We start from the raw sequence: 14,856 nt of genomic DNA on the forward strand, positions 1-14,856 counted from the left end.
TACCATTAAAATTATAGACTGATCATTTCTTTGTCAGTGGACAAATGAACAAAATCAGCAGCGGATCAAATACTTTTTTCCCTCAATGTATGTACATCCTGTCCTTCCGTTCTCACGGTATGAGTGAGTGCTTATGCCCATATATGTACATCCTGTCCTTCAGTTCTCACGCTCTCGAGTGAGTGTTTATTTAACCAGATAGTGCATCTGTTTATGTTAAAGCTTAAAGCTGTCATGATAATTGATGTGTAGGGACCTCGTTGAACTGTGGAATGTGTATGCCCCCCCCGTTGTAGTGAACTTAGAACCTGGCTGTTGTATATGAAAACAGTAATGTCCGGGGGTATTTGACAGCCGCAGTATAAGTAATCGCTGTGAACACTACAAGCAACCTCGATAAACCCCAGAACACTAAATACGAAATTAAAATAAACCCAGAACACTAAAGAGGAAATTAAACATGTCTCCTAGACAAATTGTAGGTGTACTGTGTTGCTCGTGTCAAGAACACAATGACAAAACCATCGAAGACATTCTTTGGGAAGTCCCTGATTGTTTTACTAGAGTGCTGGATATGAGTGATGGCTGTATGGGTTACATTTTCCAACTGGACGATTCAACTGTGAAGATTTTCACAAACAGCAGCCACAGCACCCTTTTTCCAACAAAAGCCGGGAGTTTTTCTCCTGCGCTGCGGATGAGAGAATGGCTTAAGATATGGCTGGCACTATGCCAGATCGAACACGCCCTGAGTTGGACAACCCTGCCCGGGTACGCACTAGAAGAGGAAGTCTGCGGGCGAGATGATTTGAAAGCCATAAGTTTCTCTTCATTGGCGTATAGTCCAGACTCCAAAGTGACAATTTTAGTTTGTGCCCAAATCGATAGTTCCGATGCAACCAAATCAGTTAGTTCGAATGTATTTTCAACAGCCTGCACGGAGGTCAACTATTTTGTGCCGGTCTTTAGCTTTAGGTGGGGGGATTATCACACATTCCTGGACATGCTGGAAAATCTTGTCCAACATCGTGAACAATTACGCCACTGGGCGCTTCTATCCTTAAGACAGACCCAGGGCCTAAAGGCAAGACGTTTGATCTATCCAGGGAAAGAAAACATACGGAAGCTGGCTGGAGCGGGATATCTTGCGGAGAAGAGACACTGTCTGAACCGGACAGACCGTGAAAACGGGGATTTAGAGACGGATGGATGTGATGGCTGACCATAGAGCCTCCCCTTTTTCTGTAAGAAAGGAAAGGTAAAATTGTTTAACTAATTATAACATGTTTAAAATGTCTGTACTAAAGATTTAGAATTAAATAAAGGGTTTTAAAATTGTATCTCACCTTTAATGACAGGAATCTCTGTTTTTTCTCTCTCTCTCTTTTGGTCTCAGAGAAAAGCTTCTGGGAAAGAGGTGTTTGTGTGTGTGGTGTGTGTGTGTGTGTGTGTGTGTGTGGGGGGGGTTTGTGTGCCTCTGCAAATGTGTTTCGAAACAATGTTTTTTTTCTAAACATTGTTTTAAACACTAGGGGTCATTTGCACATAGGTTCTCCAAAAACAAAAGGTGTTATTTCCTGAGGGTGGAGGAATCTTCCAAAATAATCAAAAGGCCTTATTTTATATTAATAGTCTTTCCTACAACAGACAGTTATAAATATAAGCATCTTGTCACACCCTGACCTTAGAGTTCCTTTTTATGTCTCTAGTTTGGTTTGGTCAGGGCGTGAGTTGGGGTGGGCATTCTATGTTCCCTATCTACGTTTTGTATTTCTGTGTTTTGGCCTGGTATGGCTCTCAATCAGGGACAGCTGTACATCGTTGTCGCTGATTGGGAGCCATACTTAGGTAGCCCTTTTTCCACCTGTCTGTGTGGGAAGTTGTTTTTGCATTGCTGTGGAGAAGCCTGCGAAACTATTCGTTCGTTGTGTTGCTTCTTGTTTTTGGTTTTTGCTGGTTCACCGTTCATATTAAAATATGATGAACCCAACCCACGCTGCGCCTTGGTCTCATTCCAACAACGGACGTTACAGAACTTCCCACCACAAGCGGACCAAGCAGCGTGGCAAAGAGGACTGGACATGGGAGGACATCCTGGACGGCAAGGAATCCTACACTTGGGAAGAGATCCTGGCCGGAAGGGATCGCCTCCCATGGGAACGGGCGGAGGCACTCAGAAGAGCGGAGGAAGCAGGAGAAAAGGACCAACGGCAGCGGTATGAGGGAACACGGCTGGCAAGGAAGCCCGAGAGGCAGCCCCAAAAATATATTTTGGGGGGCACACAGGGAGATTGGCTAAGTCAGGCAATAGACCTGAGCCAACTCCTCATGCTTATTATGGGGAGCGTTTGGCGTGGAGAGCACCGTGCTATACTGAAGTGCGCACGGTCTTGCCCATCCGCACGCACAGTCCGGTGCGGTCGATACCAGCACCCCGCAAGTGCCGTGCTAGAGTGGGTATCCTGCCAGGAAGGAGTATGCCTGCGCAGCACATCTGGCCACCAGTGCATCTTCTAGGCCCAGGCTACCCTGCGCCTGCTCTACGCACGGCAGCCATCAGTCCTCAGCACAGCCCAGTTCGCCCTGTGCCAGCATTCCGTCCATGCAGGGCTACAGTTACAACACAGCCAGGACGGGTTGTGCAGGCTGTGCGCTCCAGACCTCCAGTACGTCTTCGAGACCCGGTCTATCCTGTGCCTGCACCCAGAGCCAGGCCTCCTGCATGTCTGGTGTGTCCTGTGCCTGCTCCCAGAGCCAGGCCTCCTGCATGTCTCCCCAAACAACTTGCAGACTTGTTTACGCTGCTGTGCGTTTTGTTGCCGATCTTACTTTGCTACATGACGGTTTTCTACTTTTTCATTACCGTATATTTTAACTTTTTCCCTCACTCAACTTTTTTCATTCAACTTTTTCACCCCGGAGGTTTTATCTGGACATTGGTTCGTCAGGACTTCAAACAGCCGAAGCTAAGTAACATTAACATGATGCCTTCTAATTGCAGTCATTGTACTTATAATATACAGGAGAACGATCGCCTTACGGCAAGGATAGCTGTGCTGCAAGCCCAGCTTCAGACGCAATCGTTAGGCAAGGGTAATTTCAGTGTAGGAAAGGATGAAACAGCGTCTGTGCCACCAGTAAGTACAGATAGTAACGTTAGTTTAATAACCTCTTACATCTAGACGTTCCGCTAGCGGAACACCTGCTCCAATATCCAATGATAGGCGTGGCGCGAATTACAAATTCCTCAAAAATACAAAAACTTCAATTTTTCAAACATATGACTATTTCACAGCATTTTAAAGACAAGACTCTCCTTTATCTAACCACACTGTCCGATTTCAAAAAGGCTTTACAGCGAAAGCAAAACATTAGATTATGTCAGCAGAGTACCAAGCCAGAAATAATCAGACACCCATTTTTCAAGCTAGCATATAATGTCACAAAAACCCAGAAGACAGCTAAATGCAGCACTAACCTTTGATCTTCATCAGATGACAACCCTAGGACATTATGTTATACAATGCATGCATGTTTTGTTCAATCAAGTTCATATTTATATCAAAAACCAGCTTTTTACATTAGCATGTGAAGTTCAAGAAATGGTCAGACAGGCCACTTCCTGTAAAGGAATCTCTCAGGTTTTGACCTGCCATTTGAGTTCTGTTATACTCACAGACACCATTCAAACAGTTTTAGAAACTTTAGGGTATTTTCTATCCATATATAATACGTATATGCATATTCTAGTTACTGGGTAGGATTAGTAACCAGATTAAATCGGGTACGTTTTTTATCCAGCCGTGAAAATACTGCCCCCTAGTCATTAGAGGATAAACCCCCTCGCACGGTCCCCGCAGCCGGACAACTTTCTCATGGCTTCTGGAGGGAAACGCTGTAGGAATGCTCAACCGGTGTCGCTTATTCAGCCGACAGAAACTTTCAACCGGTTCTCCCCATTAAGCGAGTCGGAGTCGGAGGCCGAGACTTCTCTGGTCTCTACTCCTCCCGTTGTGGGGTCTGAGACGCCAACGGCTCCCACCATTAGCTCTGACAAATTGAAAACCCTAGTCATTGGCGACTCCATTACCCACAGTATTAGACTTAAAACTAATCATCCAGCGATCATACACTGTTTACCAGGGGGCAGGGCTACCGACGTTAAGGCTAATCTAAAGACGGTGCTGGCTAAAGCTAAAACTGGCGAGTGTAGAGAGTATAGAGATATTGTTATCCACGTCGGCACCAACGATGTTAGGATGAAACAGTCAAGCGCAACATAGCTTCAGCTTGTAAATCAGCTAGAAAGATGTGTCGGCATCGATTAATTGTCTCTGGCCCCCTCCCAGTTAGGGGGAGTGATGAGCTCTACAGCAGAGTCTCACAACTCAATCGCTGGTTGAAAACTGTTTTCTGCCCCTCCCAAAAGATAGAATTTGTAGATAATTGGCCCTCTTTCTGGGACTCACCCACAAACAGGACCAAGCCTGGCCTGTTGAGGAGTGACGGACTCCATCCTAGCTGGAGGGGTGCTCTCATCTTATCTACGAACATAGACAGGGCTCTAACTCCTCTAGCTCCACAATGAAATAGGGTGCAGGCCAGGTAGCAGGCTGTTAGCCAGCCTGCCAGCTTAGTGGAGTCTGCCACTAGCACAGTCAGCGTAGTCAGCTCAGCTTTCCCCATTGAGACCGTGTCTGTGCCTCGATCTAGGTTGGGCAAAATTAAAAATGGCGGTGTTCGCTTTAGCAATCTCACTAGTATAAAGACCTCCTCCATTCCTGCCATTATTGAAAGAGATTGTGATACTTCACATCTCAAAATTGGGTTACTTAATGTTAGATCCCTCCCTTCCAAGGCAGTTATAGTCAATTAACTAATCACTGATCATAATCTTGATGTGATTGGCCTGACTGAAACATGGCTTAAGCCTGATGAATTTACTGTGTTAAATGAGGCCTCACCCCCTGGTTACACTAGTGACCATACCCCCCGTGCATCCGGCAAAGGCGGAGGTGTTGCTAACATTTACGATAGCAAATTTCAATTTACAAAAAAAAAACAATGACGTTTTCGTCTTTTGAGCTTCTAGTCATGAAATCTATGCAGCCTACTCACTCACTTTTTATAGCTACTGTTTACAGGCCTCCTGGGCCATATGCAGTGTTCCTCACTGAGTTCCCTGAATTCCTATCGGATCTTGTAGTCATAGCAGATAATATTCTAATTTTTGGTGACTTTAACATTCACATGGAAAAGTCCACAGACCCACTCCAAAAGGCTTTCGGAGCCATCATCGACTCAGTGGGTTTTGTCCAACATGTCTCTGGACCTACTCACTGCCACAGTCATACTCTGGACCTAGTTTTGTCCCATGGAATAAATGTTGTGGATCTTAATGTTTTTCCTCATAATCCTGGACTATCGGACCACCATTTTATTACGTTTGCAATCGCAACAAATAATCTGCTCAGACCCCAACCAAGGAGCATTAAAAGTCGTGCTATAAATTCTCAGACAACCCAAAGATTCCTTGATGCCATTCCAGACTGCCTCTGCCTACCCAAAGACGTCAGAGGACAAAAATCAGTTAACCACCTAACCGAGGAACTCAATTTAACCTTGTGCAATACCCTAGATGCAGTTGCACCCCTAAAAACTAAAAACATCTGTCATAAGAAACTAGCTCCCTGGTATACATAAAATACACGAGCTCTGAAGCAAGCTTCCAGAAAATTGGAACGGAAATGGCGCCACACCAAACTGGAAGTCTTCCGACTAGCTTGGAAAGACAGTACCGTGCAGTATCGAAGAGCCCTCACTGCTGCTCGATCATCCTATTTTTCCAACTTAATTGAGGAAAATAAGAACAATCCTAAATTTATTTTTGATACTGTTGCAAAGCTAACTAAAAAGCAGCCTTCGCAAATGGAGGATGGCTTTCACTTCAGCAGTAATACATTTATGAACTTCTTTGAGGAAAAGATCATGATCATTAGAAAGCAAATTACAGACTCCTCTTTAAATCTGGGTATTCCTCCAAAGCTCCATTGTCCTGAGTCTACACAACTCTGCCAGGACCTAGGATCAAGGGAGATACTAAAGTGTTTTAGTACTATATCTCTTGACACAATGATGAAAATAATCATGGCCTCCAAACCCTCAAGCTGCATACTGGACCCTATTCCAACTAAACTACTGAAAGAGCTGCTTCCTGTGCTTGGCCCTCCTATGTTGAACATAATAAACGGCTACCTATCCACCGGATGTGTACCAAGCTCACTAAAAGTGGCAGTAATAAAGCCTCTCTTGAAAAAGCCGAATCTTGATCCAGATTATGATCCAATTATAAAAAACTATCGGCCTATATCGAATCTTCCATTCCTCTCAAAATTTTTAGAAAAAGCTGTTGCACAGCAATTCACTGCCTTCCTGAAGACAAACAATGTATACGAAACGCTTCAGTCTGGTTTTAGACCCCATCATAGCACTGAGACTGCACTTGTGAAGGTGGTAAATGACCTTTTAATGACATCAGACCGAGGCTCTGCATCTGTCCTCGTGCTCCTAGGTCTTAGTGCCGCTTTTGATACCATCGATCACCACATTCTTTTGGAGAGATTGGAAACCCAAATTGGTCTACATGGACAAGTTCTGGCCTGGTTTAGATCTTATCTGTCGGAAAGATATCAGTTTGTCTCTGTGAATGGTTTGTCCTCTGACAAATCAATTGTAAATTTCGGTGTTCCTCAAGGTTCCGTTTTAGGACCACTATTGTTTTCACTATATATTTTACCTCTTGGGGATGTCATTCGAAAACATAATGTTAAATTTCACTGCTATGCGGACGACACACAGCTGTACATTTCAATGAAACATGGTGAAGCCCCAAAATTGCCCTCGCTAGAAGCCTGTGTTTCAGACATAAAGAAGTGGATGGCTGCAAACTTTCTACTTTTAAACTCGGACAAAACAGAGATGCTTGTTCTAGGTCCCAAGAAACAAAGAGATCTTCTGTTGAATCTGCGTAACATTGCAAAAATCATAAACTTTCTGTCCAAAAATGACGTAGAAAAATTAATCCATGCTTTTGTTACTTCTAGGCTGGACTACTGCAATGCTCTACTTTCCGGCTACCCGGATAAAGCACTAAATAAACTTCAGTTAGTGCTAAATACAGCTGCTAGAATCCTGACTAGAACCAAAAAATGTGGTCATATTACTCCAGTGCTAGCCTCCCTACACTGGCTTCCTGTTAAGGCAAGGGCTGATTTCAAGGTTTTACTGCTAACCTACAAAGCATTACATGGGCTTGCTCCTACCTATCTTTCCGATTTGGTCCTGCCGTACATACCTACACGTACGCTACGGTCACAAGACGCAGGCCTCCTAATTGTCCCTAGAATTTCTAAGCAAACGGCTGGAGGTAGGGCTTTCTCCTATAGAGCTCCATTTTTATGGAATGGTCTGCCTACCAATGTGAGAGACGCAGACTCAGTCTCAACCTTTAAGTTGTTACTGAAGACTTATCTCTTCAGTAGGTCCTATGATTAAGTATAGTCTGGCCCAGGAGTGTGAAGGTGAACGGAAAGGCTGGAGCAACGAACCGCCCTTGCTGTCTCTGCCTTGCCGGTTCCCCTCTTTCCACTGGGATTCTCTGCCTCTAACCCTTTTACAGGGGCTGAGTCACTGGCTTACTGGTGTTCTTCCATGCCGTCCATGGGAGGGGTGCGTCACTTGAGTGGGTTGAGTCACTGACGTGGTCTTCCTGTCTGGGTTGGCGCCCCCCCTTGGGTTGTGCCATGGCGGAGATCGTTGTGGGCTATACTCGGCCTTGTCTTAGGATGGTAAGTTGGTGGTTGGAGACATCCCTCTAGTGGTGTGGGGGCTGTGCTTTGGCAAAGTGGGTGGGGTTATATCCTTCCTGTTTGCCCCTGTCCGGGGGTATCATCGGATGGGGCCACAGTGTCTTCTGATCCCTCCTGTCTCAGCCTCCAGTATTTATGCTGCAGTAGTTTGTGTCGGGGGGCTAGGGTCAGTCTGTTACATCTGGAGTATTTCTCTTGTCTTATCCGGTGTCCTGTGTGAATTTAAATATGCTCTCTAATTCTCTCTTTCTCTCTTTCTGTCTTTCTCTCGGAGGACCTGAGCCCTAGGACCATGCCTCAGGACTACCTGGTATGATGACTCCTTGCTGTCCCCAGTCCACCTGGCCGTGCTGCTGCTCCAGTTTCAACTGTTCTGCCTGCGGCTATGGAACCCTGACCTGTTCACCGGACGTGCTTGTTGCACCCTCGACAATTACTATGATTATTATTATTTGACCATGCTGGTCATTTATGAACATTTTAACATCTTGACCATGTTCTGTTATAATATCCACCCTGCAAAGCCAGAAGAGGACTGGCCACCCCTCATAGCCTGGTTCCTCTCTAGGTTTCTTCCTAGGTTTTTGGCCTTTCTAGGGAGTTTTTCCTAGGGAGTTTTTCCTAGCCACCGTGCTTCTTTCACATGCTTTGCTTGCTGTTTGGGGTTTTAGGCTGGGTTTCTGTACAGCACTTTGAGATATCAGCTGATGTACGAAGGGCTATATAAATAGATTTGATTTGATTTTGATTTGATTCTGGTGAGTCCTGTGCCTGCGCCCAGAGCCAGGCCTCCTGCATGTCCCGCCAGTCCGAAGCCGCCAGAGCCGCCCGCCAGTCTGGAGCCGCCAGAGCCGCCCGTCAGTCCGTAGCCGCCCGTCAGTCCGGAGCCGCCAGAGCCGCCCGCCTGTCCGACGCAGCCAGAGTCGCCCTCCAGTACGGGGCCCGCTGTGAGGGTCCCCAGTCCGGGGTCGGCGGCGAGGGACCCCGCACTAGAGGCGCCACCAAAGTGGGGTGAGCCAGTGGTGGAGCGGGGTCTGCGTCCCGCCCCTGAACCGCCACCGCGGATAGATGCCCACCCAGACCCTCCCCTATAGGTTTAGGTTTTGCGGCCGGAGTCCACACCTTTGGGGAGTACTGTCACGCCCTGACCTTAGAGTTCCTTTTTATGTCTCTAGTTTGGTTTGGTCAGGGCGTGAGTTGGGGTGGGCATTCTATGCTCCCTATCTATGTTTTGTATTTCTGTATTTTGGCCTGGTATGGCTCTCAATCAGTGACAGCTGTACATTGTTGTCGCTGATTGGGAGCCATACTTAGGTAGCCCTTTTTCCACCTGTCTGTGTGGGAAGTTGTTTTTGCATTGCTGTGAGAAGCCTGCGAAACTGTTCGTTCATTGTGTTGCTTCTTGTTTTTGGTTTTTGCTGGTTCACCGTTCATATTAAAATATGATGAACCCAACCCACGCTGCGCCTTGGTCTCATTCCAACAACGGACGTTACACATCTAAAGGGTATTAAAGTGTAGTACTGTGCGGTAATAATATACAGTGAGGGAAAAAAGTATTTGATCACCTGCTGATTTTGTACGTTTGCCCACTGACAAAGAAAGGATCAGTCTATAATTTTAATGGTAGGTTTATTTGAACAGTGAGAGACAGAATAACAACAAAAATATCCAGAAAAACGCATGTCAAAAATGTTATAAATTGATTTGCATTTTAATGAGGGAAATAAGTATTTGACCCCCTCTCAATCAGAAAGATTTCTGGCTCCCGGGTGTCTTTTATACAGGTAACGAGCTGAGATTAGGAGCACACTTAACCTGTTAGGGCTAGGGGGCAGTATTTACACGGCCGGATAAAAAAACGTACCCGATTTAATCTGGTTATTACTACTGCCCAGAAACTAGAATATGCATATAATTATTGGCTTTGGATAGAAAACACCCTAACGTTTCTAAAACAGTTTGCATGGTGTCTGTGAGTATAACAGAACTCATATGGCAGGCAAAAACCTGAGAAGATTTCATGCAGGAAGTGGCCTGTCTGACAAGGTGTTGTTCTTTCCTCTGTTTATTGAAGAGTCAGGATCTTAGCTGTAACGTGACACTTCCTACGGCTCCAATAGGCTCTCAGAGCCCGGGAAAAAGCTGAACGATGTCGAGGCAGCCCCAGGCTGAAACACATAATCGCCTTTGCCAAGTGGCCGATCAGAGGACAAAGGAATTAGGCGTGTGCCCGAGTCGACCCCATGCTGTATTTTCTTTCGGCTGTTTACCTAATTGCAGATTCCCGGTCGGAATATTATCGCTTTTTTACGAGAAAAATGGCATAAAAATTGATTTTAAACAGCGGTTGACATGCTTCAAAGTACGGTAATGAAATATTTAGAAATCTTTTGTCACGAAATGCGCCGTGCGCGTCCCCCTTATTTACCCTTCGGATAGTGTCTTGAACGCACGAACAAAACGCCGCTGTTTGGATATAACTATGGATTATTTGGGACAAACCAACATTTGTTATTGAAGTAGAAGTCCTGGGAGTGCATTCTGACGAAGAACACCAAAGGTAATCAAACTTTTCTAATAGTAAATCGGAGTTTGGTGAAGGCTAAACTTGCTGGGTGTCTGAATAGCTAGCCCTGTGATGCCGGGCTATCTACTTAGAATATTGCAAAATGTGCTTTCACCGAAAAGCAATTTTAAAATCGGACATATCGAGTGCATAGAGGAGTTCTGTATCTATAACTCTTAAAATAATTGTTATGCTTTTTGTGAACGTTTATCGTGAGTAATTTAGTACATTTTTAGAAAATTCACCGGAAGTTTGCGGGGGGTATGCTAGTTCTGAACGTCACATGCTAATGTAAAAAGCTGGTTTTTGATATAAATATGAACTTGATTGAACAAAACATGCATGTATTGTATAACATAATGTCCTAGGGTTGTCATCTGATGAAGATCATCAAAGGTTAGTGCTGCATTTAGCTGTCTTCTGGGTTTTTATGACATTATATGCTAGCTTGAAAAATGGGTGTCTGATTATTTCTGGCTGGGTACTCTGCTGACATAATCTAATGTTTTGCTTTCGTTGCAAAGCCTTTTTGAAATCGGACAGTGTGGTTAGATTATCGAGAGTCTTGTCTTTAAAATGGTGTAAAATAGTCATATGTTTGAGAAATTGAAGTAATAGCATTTCTAAGGTATTTGAATAACGCGCCACGGGATTTCACTGGCTGTTACGTAGGTGGGACGAAATCGTCCCACTGGCCCTAGAGAAGTTAACCCACTGTTCCTAGGCCGTTATTGTAAATAAGAATTTTTTCTTAACTAACTTGCCTAGTTAAATAAAATTCAAAAAATATATTTAAAAAACCCTTGGGCCAACTGGGAACCCAAGACTGATTAGGAGTTTGTGATGACCTAAGAGAATATTAAGATAAGTAGCACTGTAATTCATTAATCATATGCTGTCTTCCATGCTCCTCTGTTCTTATCTCTTTCCCTTTCTGTCTTTGACATTATCTCACGGCAGGTAGCCTAGTGGTTAGAGCGTTGGACTAGTAACTGCAAGATCGAATCCCCGAGCTGACAAGGTAAAAATCTGTCATTCTGCCCCTGAACAAGGCAGTTAACCCACTGTTCCTAGGCCATCATTGAAAATAAGAATTTGTTCTTAACTGACTTGCCTAGTAAAATAAATAGACACCTCTTTCTTCCTCCCTATTTTTATAATGCAGACCAGATGTGCATTGAAGTACAGATTGAACTTGTATATATAATATTACACTTATAATATTTATAATGCATGTATTATGTATTTATAACACTTGGATAATGAACTTTCAATAAAGCTTTTCACATTCTCTACTGGTTGAAATCTCATTTGATGAAACACTATGCTCAATGAAACACAAACACTCCTGTGTCCTCAGATCAGATCAGATGAAGAAAATGAGATGGTGAGATGAACCTGTTTTTGAATATTTACATGATGCAAAGGAAGTGTAGTGTACTGTTTAAGAAAATGCTGGTCCCGTATATATGAATTTCAAATCAGCCTTTAACTAGTTAAATAATGTGTTCTAGTCTACTGCAGTTACAATGTGTAATCATTGATGTCCTAGTACCAAGATTGGTAAACACTGTTGAAGTGTATAATTGTAATACATACATGCAGACACAGCATCATTCTAAGACTGGAGTTTGATACTCCTGGTATCGGATATAACTGAAAAATAATGTCTCACAGACATTCATACCTGAACCGCACCTTTATTTGCCAAGGTAGAGTACATGATCAGTGAATTTAATTCAATGTACAGGCTACAATGTGGGTATCTCACGCTTGGTAATAACTACATGTATATACCACTAGCATCCTTGGAACAATAAAGTTATTATATTCAAATCAATCCATAGGCTTCATTGATGCCATTCAGTGTCTTGAGGTCAATACAACCAGCTATGATAGCGGAGGTTCACATCTCAATGTGATTGGTCACCCAGCATTCGAGAAATGTTGAGAAATGCTGAACTTTTTTACCGCCTCCTTACCGCCTCCCACAGGCGAAGAATTTGGTCTTGCTCCCCATCACAATTTAGCCTACTGTTCTGACTCGGTGGTGCACATGTAGCCTATAGCCTATTTTAGAGAAATGTCATCATCGAATATTGTAAGAGATTTCATTGTTTGCTTTATATGCCCCTGTTATTTATCCTACGGTTCTGACTTGGTGTACAGGGAGAATAATACTGTAAGAATGGCCCATGTTCTGAATTCTGTCGCTGTACATTTCAAAAGTGCTGAACAAATGGCTATATCGACTACTCACTAATTAATGTCTTAATCAATATGACGGCTTCACTCTCATCCACTCATCGTTCCCTTATGCCATAGTTTGTACATCTCAATTGTTATATTGCTTATCATTTGTATCTTATTTTAGGCAATGTTGGAATGATTTTATTGTTTTGCTTACTTTGTGTATTATAATAATATCATGTGCTTTTCTCCACGAGGAGGAGATACTATATAATGCTGTTGGGTCTGTAACCATGTTTGCCAGTGACAGTCTTCCCATTCAAATATTTTTGTTTTCAACAAAAAGTTCAGTAATAGACCCATGTAATTTCAGTTGATATTGCGATGGTTGTTTTGTTTGCTCAATGCGCTGTCTGTGCGTCGGTATATTGTCAATAACAGTGGATTCTTCGTGATTTGTATTGTCCTTCCTTTTTCGACCACATAGGCCTAATAAAATGGTGTGTAGTGGCTTTGCATCTAAAAAAAAAGGTTTATTTTTGCGCAATTAAGATTTACATGCTAAAATCGCCACTGATCACCAGTAGCTGAGCAATCCAAAGGTCAAACAATTTAAGACATGTTGCTAGAATATTTTACACCAAAACGTTTTCATCATGATACATTGTTGCAGACAGTGGTTACATACAATTGTGTAAAATCCAGCGATTACATGCCGATTTGAATATCATCTTTGCCACCCCACCGCTCCTTGCTTCTCGCCTGGCTTGTGAAGAAGTTGCTTGCTGGTCTCTACGGCGCATGCTCCATGTAGAAGCCTTGTATTTCGTCCCGTCGGCAAATATAAATAAATGTAACATCGTTTCCAATTTTGATAGTAGACTTTTGATGGTAGCTAAACTGTTACGCCAACATTGCTCTTCTTAGTTACTGAAATTACACTGGCGTTGCAGATTAAATACTTTTTACAATTAATGGGTCAAACCAGGAAGTTATTTCTATAATGCCCAGCGTGCATTTCGTGTATGTGAAGAATTCATGAAGTTACAAAGCATTGACATTTGTCAAACTTCACTATTTATTCGCAGTGGTGAACAGTAATGTATGTGTGTGATATATCCGCACTATAGAGCTTTGCTTTGTTTTTAATTTAACCATGACTGTGAATAGCAAGGCCGAGAAGTCGGTCGGAACGGTTTCGTACAATCGGTAGTACACTCTGGTTTCTCTTCAGATCGCATAAATCTTTCGCCTTTTACTAAAGATTTCCGTGGAGAGGAACATTATGAGTATCAACTAATTTTTTGATGCCCTTCCTCACGGCTGGGCTTCCTACACGTGTAAAATAAATCAAATTGGCATGGTAGAGGATTGCGTGACATCGGGTATCCCATCCATTTGGACACCTTGTATGTAGACATTTGCAGTATTTATATGTTGCGAGAAAAATAGAGGGAGTGGTCGAAAATGGTTACTTTCATTTGAAAGCAGGGGCATCTTCATCCAATTTGGTTAGAGAATGTGTGGTAGGTGTGGGGCTACTGGTTCCCAAACCTTTTCAGTTACTGCACCCCCAACTGAAAGTAACCACTCGTGCATTTTATCAGTAAGTCTATGGACTCATGAGTCTTTTCAAGTACCCCCTGTGGATAGGCCAAGTACCCCTAGGGGTCCTAGTACCCTTGGTTGAGAACCACTGGTGCAGGCAATGTGTACATTATGTGTGTAGCAGTAGCTATGAAGTGTGTGGGGTGGGTGGTGAGGTGGGGGGGATGTAGGCTGCCTTGACCCCGTCCTGGCTCCATTGTGTGCAGGTAAGAGGTGTCCACGTCCCTGTCATAGTCCCAACGGAACCCATCGCTAATGTTGGTTAAGGGCTTATAGTAAGTAAGCATTGTATTCAGCGCATGTGTCAAATATAATTTGATTCGAGTTGATCTTGTGTTTTCAGATTTCTGAAAGACTGGAGGAATGAAGGAGAAGAGACAAATGAAGGAGAGGACACAAATGAAGGAGAGGAGATGAAAGTGACTGAGAGTAAGAGGCCTAAAGGCCTTTTCAAATACACATGCAGGCACACCCACACCTGACTGAACAGAGTGAGAGCGTAATCAATACATTAGCTGGATCTACAGTATCTCACTAGACTGGCCAGGACAGGAACTGTAGTTGAGCTGTAAAACTGAGTGGGACAAGAGTCCTGTAGCGCCCTCTGCTGTTTATGTGCTG

The 14,856-nt window shown here is 43.6% G+C and overlaps 1 non-coding gene across 1 annotated transcript; it reads left to right on the forward strand.

Annotated features, from left to right (window-relative positions):
* The first annotated feature begins 13,841 nt into the window (after positions 1 to 13,841).
* Positions 13,842 to 13,957, forward strand: LOC123731506 (U5 spliceosomal RNA). Its single transcript, XR_006762659.1, has one exon. It is a non-coding gene; the product is annotated as a U5 spliceosomal RNA (small nuclear RNA).
* The last annotated feature ends 899 nt before the right edge of the window (positions 13,958 to 14,856 follow it).

This window comes from Salmo salar, chromosome ssa28, assembly GCF_905237065.1.
Source record: "Salmo salar chromosome ssa28, Ssal_v3.1, whole genome shotgun sequence".
Taxonomy (NCBI): Eukaryota; Metazoa; Chordata; class Actinopteri; order Salmoniformes; family Salmonidae; genus Salmo; species Salmo salar.